Source organism: Salvelinus sp. IW2-2015, linkage group LG7 (genome assembly GCF_002910315.2).
Source record: "Salvelinus sp. IW2-2015 linkage group LG7, ASM291031v2, whole genome shotgun sequence".
NCBI lineage: Eukaryota > Metazoa > Chordata > Actinopteri > Salmoniformes > Salmonidae > Salvelinus > Salvelinus sp. IW2-2015.
In genome coordinates this window covers 7,198,709-7,214,496 of record NC_036847.1, presented here as the reverse complement: position 1 = coordinate 7,214,496, position 15,788 = coordinate 7,198,709, and the positions used below count along the sequence as shown (strand labels likewise).

The window sequence follows — 15,788 nt, the reverse complement described above, 5'->3', positions numbered from 1 at the left end:
TAATCACACGGACAGGTGAAGCTAAGGGGTTTGTCCTTGTTTTGGGGGTTGTGTGTGTGGTTTGTGTGCGCATGCAGGTGAAAGAAAAGTGTCAGGGACACCCCATTTATGTCAGGTTATTGTATTTCCTGTGCATCAAAATCCATAACTAGTGCACATGAACAGCATGGGTCCTACAGTATCTGCCTCTATGCTTTGTTCTCTGAGCATTCCCTCCACACATGAAATCTGAGCAATCTCAGATTGATCCTTTCATCCTCGCAACCTTCTTCTGGGCATGGTGATAGATATATTCAGGTCAATAAAGGTAGACCCTGGCTATCCAGTTATATTGCCTACTTGCAGTTTCTGTGAAGYGATGGAGCTGGTCTTGTTTGTGCTGCAGCCTGACTAGTAAGTGCAGCTCRGCTGAGGCATTATGTAAATCATAGGACACTCCCTCTCACACTGTGCATTTGTGTGTGTGTGTGTGTGGGGGGGGGGGTCGATTAGTTACACATCACAATATTATTTTTGGATGATATTTGACTCCAATTATCGGTGTGTGTAAATATATATATTTTTTAAAGTATTTATTTCCTACTGTATGTAGCATTAGCTGGCACTAGTCGGTTGTATCTGCGCTAAAACGCTAGTATTTTTCATTCTATAGCTTGTTCTCCATGTTTTGAAATAGCGAGGCAACATGTTTTCAGAACATATTTCCCTGACTGATCAAAAAAAAATATCTATCTCTATAGTGAGCAATAAGTTTGGAACATCAAATTGCAGTATTGAATCGTTCTGTGTGTGTGTGTGTGTTATATAGAATCGCAATATATCGTATCGGCACCTAAGTATTGTGATCGTATCGTGAGGTCCCTGGCTATTCCCAGCCGTAGCGTTACTGTACGTGGTTGTTTGTGTACTTGGGTGTATTTGTAGGACTGGAGCAGAGTCAGTTCCATCARCCCCACCATGGCCTGTTGATGGGAGGCAGAATGAGGGGACAGCCCTGGGGGTCCCCTGGGTGTGCTGCCTGGGCGTGTAGGCCCAGCTGTCTCAGCCGCTTGACCCCTGTGAGCATATGTGCTGTGGAGAGGCCGCTGTTTGTGCACGCAGTGGGCCAACCGTGACAGAAGGAGGAGACTGCACAGGACAGGTGGGAAAGAAGGATCTTGAGATCTCAGAGAGCTGGAAGGAGCTAAAGAATATGACCGAGAAAGTGATGAGAGAAATTTAGATTTGTGGTGTAAGACAGGAGAATTTGAGGATGTAGGTAAAGAAAGTGGGGAAGGGAGGAGCAAATATAGAGAGGGAGAAAGTAGTCCCAGACGTCCCYTGCCTTGGAGCAACGTAAGCTAGCTAGGCAACGGCTCAAGATCTGGGGAGGATGTCTGCTTCTTTCAGACATAATTTTTTTTAAATCCTGGGAGGGTTCTCTTTTAGACAACAACAAATCATGAGTTTGGGTAGGCAGTGCTTAACATGTGGGCAGGATGTGTGCTCATGTTACGCAASGTCGACAAGCGGATACGYCAGTGACGTTACRGCRGATGTGCTTCCCATTTCCGACTCGTCCTCTATGTCTGAACTTACGCCAGAACTTCTACAGACGTGTAAGCTGGAGCATTGGTACATTGCCGGAAGCAACCCGTCTGTCTAAAGAGACTAGAGAAAGAAACAAAGGGTGGGAAATAAGTAACAGATGGAGAAAGAGAGGCTTGATTAGCCTTGATCATGGCCTGGCAAATCTACTCCAGCACCTTAGTGACTTTTCCCCTCAAAGTCCCTTTCTATGGGACATGGTTCATTCAGGCTGGATGTTCCATACAGCCCCTGGGGCTTGAGGAAGGAGGGAAGACGGAGCAAGGGAAATAGAGCACTAGCCAGTAACCTCTCCCTAAGTCCCTCTTCTCTTCCTCATCCCCCACCCCCTTCATCACGCCTCCCTGGGCTGTGRGCTCTGGTCCAAGGGGATTTGAGTGTGGTGGTTGGTTGGTCGGGTGGGTGAGGAGCAGAAGCTATTGAGCAGCTCAGAGACAAGACAGCAGGTGGTGATCTCTGCTAGAGATCTGCACTACGATCAACTGACCAGATTGCCTCCAGGGAAAAGTCTCTTTCTGTTTGTTCAAAGCTCACTGTTGAGCTCAATGTTTACTATGCCATGAGACTAATGTATAAGAACAGATGTTGTATTTTTATCGTTCCTTACCGATCTATCCATCTGACCAATGGTATATCTGTCTGTTTCTACCTCTCCTACTTTTTCCCTCTTCTCTCATTTGGTCAAATTACAGGATTTACCACTCACTCCATCTACCTAGCTGTGTCGGTCTGTCTCTCTCTCTCTAGCTGGGGTTTTACATTCCGATCTAGCATGTAAGGGTGTGTCCATACTGAGTAAATTAGAGATCTGTGTGGCCCAGGCTGAGTAAATCCATGTTATTACAGATCAGATGAAGGAGGAATGTGAAGCCTCGTATCCACACAATAACCCCTATGACTGTCATCACAATGAAGCTCTGTTGTTCTCTCCTCTGTCAGCTCTCTCTCTCTCAAATTGTTTCTACTCACTCTTTCTTCTCTTTTTCTTTCTCTCAAATTATTTCTGTTCTCTTTCTTTTCTCTCTCTCTCTGCCCCCCCCCCCCTCCATCCGTCTTTCTAACCGACTTCAGTAATGACCAGAACACATCAGAACTTTGGAATGAGCCTCTTGTCACAGTGTCTGTGGTCAGCCTGTCCAGTGGACTGATCTGACTGGAGTGACCTGCCAATTCCGTACAGCTCAGACACCCATTTAGAGCTGACCTGCACCCAGACCGGCTTAGATGAACAAGTCTGAGAAGTCAGCCAAGAGTCACTGTGCACTTTGTCGTTTTTTTGCCTACAACATATCAAGTGTTTTGTATGCAATTGTTCTGCATCAGGCACAGCACATGGATAATAAGTAAGTATCATAAAATGACATCTGACAGGAAAATGTAGTTCAGTAATACATGGTTCCTAGAGCTAAGAAGTAGTAGAGCTCTCTCGCTAAGTTGATGACACAGCAACATAAACCAACCACCTAATTGGTGTGTGCGKGCGTTGGAAATTATGCTGGTTCATGTATATTTGCTTGTGAGCATATCTGCTAGTGTTTACTCACAAGTAAAAACCAGATTGTATCCAGACTGGAGTTGAATCAGGAAAAAGCAGGCACTGCTACCCTCCCACTGGTGCATGAAGGGCAAATGTGTTTGTGTGGGGTTAAAGTTMAACTTTATGGGCGTTCTTCAGGGAACAAATGCAATTTAAAAAGTCATTACTGGGCCACCTCAGTGTCACCTTCCGRCTACCCCAGGACCTTACATCCCTTCTGATAATCTGAAGTTCTCTCACCTGAGTCCCACATGGCACCCTATTCCCTATTTAGTGAACTACTTTTGACAAAGACCCATAGGGCTTGAAAAATAGGGGTAGGGTTGTCAAGAATCGAAGGACCATGAATGTAATAAYAAATCTTAGGTGCTTGCTTAAGGCCGGTAGCAACCACTACGGAATGTACTGTCAGAACATGGATGAGGCGGATGTCCAGGTTAAGGGGAGTTTAATGGAAGGATGTTCACACATCTGACCACTCATTGTGTCAGATAACTGAGAATCATGTCCAGTGAGAACTGACATTAACTCTGGTTCTGAAAGGAAAGCAGAGAAAGAACCCAGGCTATAGCACTGCTGTAATATGAATGACATGAGCTAGCACAGGTAAGTGTATATACCTGGCTCCCGAGTGGCGCAGCGGTCTAAGGCACTGCATCGCAGTGGTTCGTATCCAGGCTGTATCACAGCCGGCCGTGATTGGGAGTCCCATAGGGCGGCGCGCAATTGGCCCAGCGTCGTCCGAGTTTGGCCGGGGTTAGCAGTCATTGTAAATAAGAATTTGTTCTTAACCGACTTGCCTAGTTAAATAACATACAAATAAATGAACCGCAAGGGATATACACTACAGCAGGCATAAGGCCTTGTCACATGGCAATAGACTACACAACCTATTGGACTTGTACACATGAAACTCAGGCAAATGTGCTCAAATAAACATTACAGTAATGTTGAAATGTTTACATAATGCATCAAATAAATACAGTGAGCATGAGGGATTCAGTCRACAGGAGGGAAAGTTCAGCAGGGGGGAAAACTGTGGAAATGCTCACCAGGATGGGGAAAGCATGTTTCTGACCACACTGGGGTCATAGACTAACTGAAACTGAAGTCCRGGGAATCAAGCCCACTGATAGTGGCTTATTGGTCATCTCGTTCAGCCTAACAAAAGGTGGGGGTCCTCTYAATGGGACACGACTAGAACTAACAGGAAGGGATGGCTAGAATCAGCTGACTGATGGTGACCATTTTGAACCGGGCTCTTGTCAATACTAAGGCATTACATACAATAGGGAATAGGGTACCATTTGGGATGCCACAGTTCTGTTTAATATGTTTAGTGGGGAAATGTACCCACTAGACAAGATTAGAACCACCAGAGAAGACCCAAAGCTATGCTTATCCTAAACTCATACCCCTGATAAGGGTATATAGTGTAAACAATACATTCTTTCACAGTAACGTTCTTGCTAAATCTGACTTGTTCGCTATAGAGCAGGGGTGTCAAAGTCAAATGGACGGAGGGCCAAATAAAAAATTTAGCTACAAGCCGAGGGCCGGACTGTTCGAATGTTCATTGAAANTCCACGTCAACAGCAAATGGGTTACCGAGCAGTTCCAACCTGCTTTTTTGTGCTTCAAAGTCAGCAAATCGGCGTCGAAAGTCAGCGGCAAGCATACCTATTTTATCAGCCAACTGTGCGCTCGGGAACGCACTGGTAGAGAGCTCACCGTTGCATTGTGGGAAATGTAGTATTGGTGCGTGTAAAAGATCTGCGGGCTGCCGGCTTGCTGCGGTCTGCGGGCCGGTTCTAATAATAAATCAAGATCATCCCAGGGGCCGTAAAAAACCTTCTCGCGGGCCGGATGTGGCCCGCGGGCCTTGACTCTGACATATATGCTATAGAGTGACATCTTGCTTAGGTTCCTTTTGACACGCACGTAGGTGTGTATGTACAAACACTCACTGACACATACACACCCACACACACACACACACACACACACACACACACACACACTAGTTATCCTGTGTAATTAGAAGCAGCAGTAGCACCATCTGCCTGCAGCCTTCAGGGTTATCAGCGATTCTCTAGCTAACGGCTCCCCCCCTCCTCGTTTGGTACCGCCAGCCTCAACAGCCCTAACTGGTTTTGTTTTATCTTTTACATTTGTCATTTGCTCTTATCCAGAATGACTTACAGTAAGATAGCTAGGTTGAGACAACCACATCGCAGGCATACTAAGTACATTTTTCCAGAATAAAGTAGCTATCAGCAGAGTTAGCGCTAGTAAGGGTGAAACTAGTCAAGTGCCGGTGTTACACACAAATAGAAACGAAACATGCGACCATTTCAAAAATGTTACTGAGTTACAGTTCATATAAGGAAATCATCTCTGTTGCAGAGAGTTGATCAGGATGTTGATTGTTGCATGTGGAATGTTGTCCCACTCCTCTTCAATGGCTGTGCGAAGTTGCTGGATATTGGCMGGAACTGAAACACACTGTCGTACACGTCAGTCCAGAGCATCCCAAACATGCTCAACGGGTGATGTCTGGTGAGTATGCAGGCCATGGAGGGGTGCTGTGGGATTATTTAATTAAGATACTCTGTTTCTAATGCTGCGGCTCCCAGCCGTCACTGCCCTGCCCTGCTGCATACTGCTCCCATACAGCACTGCAGATGGTCTGTCGGTCGGTCAGTCAGTCACTTAGTAAGTAATTCCATCTCTGCAACATAGAATCAATGAGTGTGACTTAAGTAGCCTGTCCTAGTCCTCTGATCTACACAACCAGAGTCACCAAAGAGGCCCATTCCACAATGGTCTGCCCAGCCCACCTCCTCTCCACCTCATCCATGGTTTGACTCTGCATAGCCCCCTCTGCCTAAGGCCATAACCTTTTTGGCCATTAGTGGCATCTTCGTACAACAACATACGGTACATCAACCAATGTGTGGCMCTATGGTTCTGGTGAATAGTTGGAGAAGATACTGTACATGCAAAGCTGTTGAATAGCTCTTCTSTACTGTTGATGGTTAGCAGACCTTAGTTAACGTTCAGTCTCGGTCCTCAATCAGTACAGTTGTAGACGAGTCGACTGAAGGAGTGTAGCGTACTCCGCTCCTGCTCTTCATATCGGTCTCCTCTTCCTCCATTGATTTATTTGTTCGCTGTCCTCTGACTTGTGCGCGTCTTCCTGTACCTCTCTCTTCTTTTGTTCCAGGTTGTTTGTGTTGTGTCGGTGCTTCAACTTTCCGTTTGTCCCTTGTCAACCGTGGTAGTAAAAAAAATCCCAAACTGTCAGTCTCAAATCTGACAGTATCATTCTGTATCTCTCTGTATGTAGCTTGTCTTTTTTCCTCACTATCCACCTGTTTACCAGTGGTTCTACACTGGTTGTTCGATGATTGATCCATGGTTATCACCACAGACACGGAGMCAGTTCAGTTCAGTAGTTTTGTTATCACCACCTGATCTAGCCCTCTCTTCTTGATCTACCCCCCGCTAACCCACTTTTCCTAATCCTGCTCACCAGAGACCATCTCCGAGGGGTAAAGCAACCCAGTTATCATGACACACATGGAAGAGCCATATGGGCAATTACATATTGCCCTCATGTGATCACGCAGTGGTTCAGAGAGATGAGAGACGAGCATCGTGTTTTTACTCCCTGATTGCCTCTCATATCACTGCTGCCTTACTCCTCCTCATTAGAGTCAATCCACAAATGGATGTGTGGTTGACTTGACGGCGTGTGTGTGTACGTGCTAACGTGTGTGTGTGTGTGTACGTGCTAACGTGTGTGTGTGTGTGTGTGTGTGTGAATATATACTCTTCATGTTAATGTAGTGCACGTCTCTGGATGTTGGATTTGCATTAGTCTCATCTCATTTCTCCTCTGGGATAGTTTGGTACAAATCCTTAGGGGGGAAAGGAAAGGGGGTAACAGGGTGTAGGGGGGAAAGGAAAGGGGGGTAACGGGGTGTGTGTGGGAAAGGCAAGGGGGGTAACTTGGTGTGTGTGTGTGTGGTCTCACATGTGTAGGTCTCTTCATGCCGTATCTATTTCTCTCACCCTGGTTGAAATGTGAGGACATTTTCTGAGCCTGACCAGTTCAGTTATGATCTAATTGGGCAATACAGGGCTCAAGTGGCATTGATATTACAGTTAAGGTTGAGTTTTTTTAAGGAAGCAATGTAGCTGGTGCACGTACGTGTGTGTGTTCATGCGCCGAGTGTAAGTGATTGTTTGTGTGGGCCCACGCATGCATGAGTATATACATGTGTGTATTTTACTCTTCGCAGGCATCATCCAAATAAAGGCATTATAAAAACGCCAAGAAAATAACATCCTTGACTAGCAACAATTTTCTCTCTCTATCCATCCAATTATCTCTCTGCACAGACCCTATAATCCAGGGCAATTTAGAGGGCTTGTAATTCTGCTGTCTTTTGTCATCTGATGGCACATCTGGATGTGCTTCTGATCTGAACCTGTGGTGGTTCAAAGCTTTGGCAGAGAGAGAAAGGAACACATCTGTACCCCATCAGGAGATGAACGATTTTGACCCTGCAGTAACTCCGCCGCGCGTGCGCTGTTGGGATGCTGTACCGCAATGAAGAGAGAGGGATCACTGTAGCTTTTTGTTGTTGAAGGTCTTCTGACATTGCCTTTGTTTGAAAGAAGGCTGAAAAAGATAGTGGTAAGTGGCGTGCTATAGAAAGACCTGTTTTAGGCTAAATGACAGACCGTGAAAACAATTCCCAAGTACTTTACTTCATTGGTAGAGATAGAGGAGAGAGCGGGATTGGCGCTTAGAGAGGGAAATGGAGATGGTAACATTGTTTATCCTGCATGGTGAGTAGATTGACAACTAGATGTCAAAATGCTTTCAAGGCTTTCGAGAGTTGCATAATTTTCCTGCAGCTGTGTTCATTTGGTAATACATTCAAACAAGGATCTTTTAATGCTGTGAAATTGATAATGGATACAAAGCCAATGTTCTACCTACAACATAACTTGTTGGGTTACTCAAATGAACAAATGCTATAATGGAGAGATGTATACTGAACCAAAATATAAATGCAACTATTTCAAAGATTTCAATGAGTTACAGTTGATATAAGGAAATCAGTTCATTGAAATTAATTAATTAGGCCCTAATCTATGGATTTCACATGACTGGGAATACAGATATGCATCTGTTGGTCACAGATTCCTTAAAAAAAAGGGAGGGGCGTGGATCAGAAAACCAGTCAGTATCTGGTGTGACCACCATTTGTCTCATGCAGATCGACACATCTCCTTCGCATAGAGTTGATCAGGCTCTTGATTGTGGCTTGTGGAATGTTGTCCCACTCCTCTTCAATGGCTGTGCYAAGTTGCTGGATATTGTCAGGAACTGGAACACGCTATCATACACGTTGATCCAGAGCATCCCAAACATGCTCAATGGGTGAAATGTATGGTGAGTATGCAGGCCATGGAAGAACTGGGACATTTTCAGCTTCCAGGAATTGTGTACAGATCCTTTTGACATGGGGCCGTGCATTATCATGCTGAAACTTGAGGTAATGGTGGCAGATGAWTGGCACGACAATGGATCTGTCACGGTATGTCTGCATTTAAATTGCCATCGATAAAATGCAATTGTGTGCGTTGTCCATAGATTATGCCTGCCCATACCATAAACTTCACCGTCACCATGTGGCACTCTTCACAACGTTGACATCAGCAAACTGCTTGCCCACACAAGGCCATACATGTGGTCTGCGGTTGTGAGGCGGGTTGGACATACTGCCAATAAACGACGTTTGAGAAATTCACATTAAATTCTCTGGKAACAGCACTGGTGGACATTCCTGCAGTCAGCATACCAATTGCACACTCTGATCTGTGTCATTGTGTTTTGTGACAAAACTGCACATTTTAGAGTTGCCTTTCATTGTCCCCAGCACAAGGTGCACCTGTGTAATAATCATGTTTAATCAGATTCTTGATATGCCACACCTGTCAGGTGGATGGATTATCTTGGCAAAGGAGAAATGCTCACTAACAGGAATGTAAACAAATTTGTGCAAAGAATTTGAGAAAAATAAGCTTTTTATGCGTATAAAAAAAATTCTGGCATCTTTTATTATATTGCGTTTTGTATTTTATTTCAGTTTAGTAGATTAGTTGGCACTTGGCAACGACAGCAAGCGATTATGTCCATAACACAATTACAGTAAAAAGACAAATGGCAGAATTATATTTGTTCTTTCAAATGTCTGTTGGCTCAACAGAATGATTCTATTTCATTATGTGAGCTTACATTAAACCAGGGGTGTCAAACATATAGACCGCGGGGGAACGAATTCAATATACTTTTAAATGACTAAAACCAAATCAGAACTGTGTAGTAATGATAATGGTCCTCATACAGTTTCTTGACTGACCAGCTGCTGATAATCACTGAAATGAAAGCTAGACAGTCGGGGAGATTGGCAAATAAAAAAAAAACAAAGCGTTGAGGACGATTATTTTGTCAATTTTGTTGGCGAAGGAAATATCACCAATTTTCAGTGCCGCCCTCCAGACCTCGTTGAAGACCGAATGTGCCCCCCGGGGCAAAATGAGTTTSATAACCCTGCATTAAACCATGTATCCTAAAAACTCTGGGAAGAAACTGAAATTAAACCTGTCTTTTTGAATAACTGATGCAGTTTAGGGCTTGCAGCACAATGTAAGRGCTTTGTTGATGTTATACAGTGACGTGCAGTGAGGTCGGTGGCTGGGTAGAAACMGGCTATTATCAAAGCCAGATTTACTCTCAAATAAACCTTGATGAAGCCCAAGTTTACCATACAACAGATAGCTCAGATGCAASCGGCAAATGATGAACACAAGCCCAAATGTGCAGAGCTTACCCACACAACATGTTTAGGCAATACGCARGTGCAAAATATGAAAATTGCTCAATGGAACGAATGAAGGCAAAACGGCGAGGCCTCTGCTGACCCTGTCCGTCAACAGTGATTGGAGTCAGGAACGGCCATGCAGTTTTAGTACAATAAACACCAGAATCAAGGAAAATTATATATTTTTATTATTTTTATTTCACCTTTATTAAACCAGGTAGGCTAGTTGAGAACAAGTTCTCATTTTCAACTGCGACCTGGCCAAGATAAAGCAGAGCAATTCGACACAAACAACAACACAGTTACACATGGAATAAACAAAACACACAGTCAATAATACAGTAGAACAAAAGAAAACAAAAAGTCTATATACAGTYAGTGCAAATGAGGTAAGATAAGGGAGTTAAGGCAATAAATAGGCCATGGTGGCGAAGTAATTACAATAGAGCAATTAAATGTATAATTGTATTTTGTATTTGGCTCTTATAACATCTTATTATTTTTTGTTGATTATTACAGAGTAAGCACTGCCTACCCTGCCTACATGTCACTGATATATATATATATTTTTTCTCCATCTTTCCCTCCTTTTCACTGCCAACTCCTCGAATGCCAGGCTGTGAGGTTGCCATGGCAACGTGGACTGGTGCATGCAGTGAGTTGCCGGGCGAGTTCCTCCGCCCCCTGCTGAGCCCAGCAGTACAGAGAGACAGAACACAGCTCAGAGAGAGAGAGAGAGAGGGGCCACACGAACACATCATCTCCAGACAGACATGGTGTTCAGGAGATGAGGGCTGAAACTGTGACATCAGTGCTGACAGTAAAATCTGTACAGACAGACAGAAGGAGAGAGATGGCAATGCACCCAACAAGCTCCAATTTACACAATACTGTTCATCAGTCTCCTCAATTTCGGAGTTTGCTGCGGGGTTTTATTTTGTTACTCTGTTACTAATGACATTTATCAATCCTATTGGGAATATCTCAGGCCCACAGCGGTGTGTGTGTGTGTGCATGTATCTCACATTAATAAAATGTAATGGGGTCTGTTGCACATTATGTTAATGTTTGCCGTTGATATGAAAAACTAAAACGTTTAAAATATGTATTTTTAGGATTCATGAGAAATATATAAATTGTTTATTTTTCCAAACGTTAAATACATTCCAACATGTATTTAAAATGTATATATGAATGTCAAATGTATATCCCAATATATGTCAAATGCATGTATTTTAGAATATATATTCACATGTTTATCAATGTTTTGTCAAATATATTCCAACATTCCTTTTTTTTTWAAAGTATTTGTAAGAAATATATTTAGAAATTAAAATGTTCCAAGTCATATTGTAACAAAACGGCGTCTATCTTAACAATTAGACTTCAGTAGGATTTTTGGCATTACATGCGTTTACATCAGTTACATTATGATTAGAGAAATACCACAGAACAAAAAAGATTTGTCACATGGGAGGCTAAAAAGTATTAAGCCATGCCCCTAACAAGCCACGCCTCTAAGTGTTCTAATAGGCTGCCACTGCTACAATATGCAAAATGCAATTTGATTGTACTTGTGCATACCAAAGGCACGAACATGCATTTAAAGGATACAAAAATGACAAATATTATCGGTCATGTGGTGTGGCTGTGTCTTTTATGTGCATATGACAATATGCACATAAACAAAAAAAAAAATTGACAAAAGCATTGCAACCAATGTTCAACGGGCAGAACTTAACGTGTGTGCTGGCTTGTTCCACGAAATCAGTGCCTGAAATGCCCTTTAATATAGGCCACATGGAGAATTCAATAAATCTGATTTTTAATATGAGTAAAGACTTGCTAAAGTGCTAAAATTCATCTTTTTGACATGTTCCTCTGTGATGTCTAAGAAGATTTTAATCCACTAACCCCCCAAAAAACTCAAATGTTTTCACCATCATTGTAAAGCCCTAGTTATTTTGTTGCTTTGACAAAGTTATTTCTCAAGATTATTATTTCATGTGATTAGTGATTCATTTACGTCTGCCCCTCATTTTATGGTCAACCAGTGGTGTAAAGTACTTACTTTAAAGTATTTTTACTTAAGTCGTTTTTGGGGGTACCTGTACTTTACTATTTATATTTTTGACAACTTTTACTTTTACTTCACTACATTCCTAAAGAAAAGGATGTACTTGATACTCCACCCAAAAGTACTCATTACATTTTGACAGGAAKATGGTCCAATTCACACACTTATCAAGAGAACATCCCTGGTCATCTCTACTGCCTCTGATCTGGCGGACTCACTAAACACAAATGCTTTGTTTGTAAATGATGTCTGAGTGTTGGACTGTGCCCCTGGCTAGCCGTAAATACATTTTAAAATACAAGAAAATGGTGCCGTCTGGTTTGCTTAATATAAGGAATTTGAAATTAGTTATACTTTTACTTTTGAAGTTTATTTTAGCAATTCCATTTACTTTTGATACTTTTGATATATTTAAAACCAAATACTTTTAGACTTTTACTTACTCAAGTATGACAATTGAGTACTTTTTGACCAACCCTGTTATGTGAACTGAACTCTCGTATTAATATGCTGAAACTATTACTTTTAGTATTTATTTCAAAAGAAACATTGAACATCTAATAGTCAAATCATAGTGTAAAAGCAGGTGAGCTGGTTCTACCTTTTTTGACAATTTTCTGGTGTTTTGTAATGAAAAAACTGAGAGGGTCAATCATAACACATCAACCTTGTTACCCATAAATAGACACGCTAGAAATGTTTTAATAACTGACATTTTGTTGTGAATCTTGCATTGAATTGTCCCCCCCCTGTTACATACAACAGGCTTATTATGTTACAGGGGGGTTTATGGCTGATTTTACAAGTGTTAAAGGTGGGAGGGCTGTTCAAGTGGATTTTTCGCAGATGTGGTAAATTCCCACTTCCCACACACCATAACACCACTAACCATCCACTGTCGAGCCATCCACTGTGGAACCACTCATTGGAAGCACAAGACCTAGACCTAAACTTTGACATATTGTGGAGCGTTGTACGATCTATAGTTTCTGTTTACATTGATAAAAACTCAAATCAAATAATAATAATTAAAATCGCCTAGTGCCCGATCCCATGCACTCGATTAATTGAATTATTTAATGAAGCTGTAACCTTTATTTAACTAGGCAAGTCAGTTAAGAACAAATTCTTATTTACAATGACGGCCTACACCGGCAAAACCCGGACGACGCTGGGCCAATTGTGCCCTGCCCTATGGGACTCCCAATCACGGCCGGATGTGATACAGCCATCTAGAGATGGGAAAACATTGTTTTTATTAAGTTGAACAGATGGTTTTTGTGACAGAATGTAAAAATTAGGTGAAATCAAAGTAATGTTTTTACTTACCGTCACAATTACAATTATATCGCTGCCCCCCAAAAAATCTTGGGAGGCCCAAAAATTGATCTCCATTGATCAATACGTAAGGAGTAATTTAAGAAACTGAATTAGAAACCACTTTAGCCACCCTGTAGACTAGATGTCACAGCCATGCATTTCTAAAATATTGTCAGGCATTACATGCATTTGAACAAAGATGCAAATGTATCTAAATGTGTTTTTTTTTTTTTTTTAAATGTACCACCTTGTTGTCTTTACAACTAGTGAGGTGAACCAGGCAGCATCACCATCAGTGCATATTAACATATTTGATGTTGATGATCATGTGTTCTCTTGTATACCCGAYCATGCCAGATATTGTTTTTGTGGGGGGACACCAGAGGGAGGTACTCATTTTAGAAGTGGCTTACTCTTTTGACTTTGCTGCCCAATCGCTGAAATACCCGCCCCTTGTGTCACGCATGAATAGCCTCGGTTATCAGTGCATACTTGTGGTGCTGCTATTTGGGAGTCTCGGCCATGTKCTGTACARAGGCTGAGTACGTAGGCCTTTGATTGTGTATGTGACCAATACAGTTTGATTTGAGTATGTGGCCTTCTGATTGCAGGCCTGTATGGGACAAAGGAAAAGCAGCTTGCACGGACTGCTCTGTCAGCACTCATGGGCAGCCTAGCTGTTTGAAGAAAAAGGTATTTTCTGTATCTATAAGTGTCCAGATATCCTTATCTTTGAAATGGTTGAATCCTTCTCAACTGCACTGTGATTTGTGGGGCTTATCATGGGCTTATGATGGGGTTTTCACAAGCCCACTGTGGTGCGTGGTATGAACATACCACTATCAAATGATTTGGTTTCTGTACTAGATCAGCACTCCTGCTCTCAGATGCTTTATGAGCACAGCACCTGCTGTGTGGGCTAGCAGTATGTACAGTATGCTATCCATAGTGTTCCCTCCCTCCCTCCCTCCCTCCTTTCTCTCCCCCTTTCTTTAATCACTCGTCCTCCGCACTCCGCTCCCCACCTTCCACCTCTGCGCATAACACGTCCTCGTCCTCGTTCAGGACTCTCAGGGAAATGGCGGCGGTGGCGTTCCTCCCACCTGTGTGATTTAGGAGGCACCATCAAGTCCCCATCAAGTCCCCATCAAGCCACCCACGAGAAGCCATTGTGAAGATGAAAGTCATTAGACTGGCAGACGGTGTGACTCACTGCCAGGGTCTGGACTATGGGGCTCTATGGAGGGAGCTGTAGATAGGGCTCTGCTGGGCCTCTGCCATCACAACCTCACCAGAGGTAATGATGACCATCAAGGTGAAGCCCATTGTATATAGAAGAAGGCCATTCCCCTTTGTTTGAATTAAGTATTTGTATCAACTTGAGAGGCTTATTACTGAAACTCAAACAAGCAAGGAGCACGCTACCTTCCAGAACTACTCCACTATCTTCAATTGCACATGTCTGGCCATCTACAGGAATGTAATTTCCCGCGCAAACACATGGGAGGGTGTTTACGCACATCCTGGTTCAGCGTTCTTTATCGCTTATTTACTGTAATATCCACTTCTTCTTCTCTCTGATGCAGGGACTTGTTAGTCAGGGGGACTGTGTAGGTGAGTCACTGGCAGCTCCAGTTCTGCTCTGTGTTTCTGACTAATGAAACAGCAACAAGAGTAGAATCACCTCCTCCCACTGCCTTATAAGGCCAGACCAGTGTCAGAGACATCCATCTCCCAGGGAGGACCCCAGTCTTACCAAGGCTGCCCAGAAGATCTATGTCACAAGGACTGACCCCTTAATGTGCCCGTTGGGGGAAAAAATCCTCAGGGAAATGCCATATTGACGTTTAAAGGCAGTTTAATCCTTAAGAGTGTATTGACGTACCCGTGCGTCAATCTAAGTAACATCATAAAAACATCTSCGTCGAAATCTGTCAGTTTAASCTAGAAATATGTCCTGACTGTAACTTAAATCTAGATTAGAAGTGAACAAGTCAATTGTGTCTCTGGGCAACAGTCACCCTCATGTTGAGTCTATGCTGTAGGCACTCTAACACTCCTGTGTAACATATTGTCACCTAATAATCCCCAGTTTACAATTGGCTCATTCATCCCCCTCCTCTCCCCTGTAACTATTCCCCAGGTCGTTGCTGCAAATGAGAACGTGTTCTCAGTCAACTTACCTGGTAAAATAACGGTAAAATAAAATAAATCAATAAATTGTGCGCTTCTCAGTGCAACACATTACAGAGAGCCTGTTGTCCATCACAGGTGTGCTGTGGTTTCTTTAGCTGTCCAGAGAAAGGCTGATTGTTGAGTTATCTTAATATAACCTTTACATGGCTCACTCTGTGTGTGTGTGTGT

At 42.9% G+C, this 15,788-nt stretch overlaps 1 long non-coding RNA gene across 1 annotated transcript; it reads left to right on the top strand.

Annotated features, from left to right (window-relative positions):
- The first annotated feature begins 7,661 nt into the window (after positions 1–7,661).
- Positions 7,662–11,700, top strand: LOC139028001 (uncharacterized). The gene is made up of 2 exons (XR_011480134.1): positions 7,662–7,829; positions 10,643–11,700. It is a non-coding gene; the product is annotated as an uncharacterized lncRNA (long non-coding RNA).
- Positions 11,701–15,788: the final 4,088 nt, after the last annotated feature.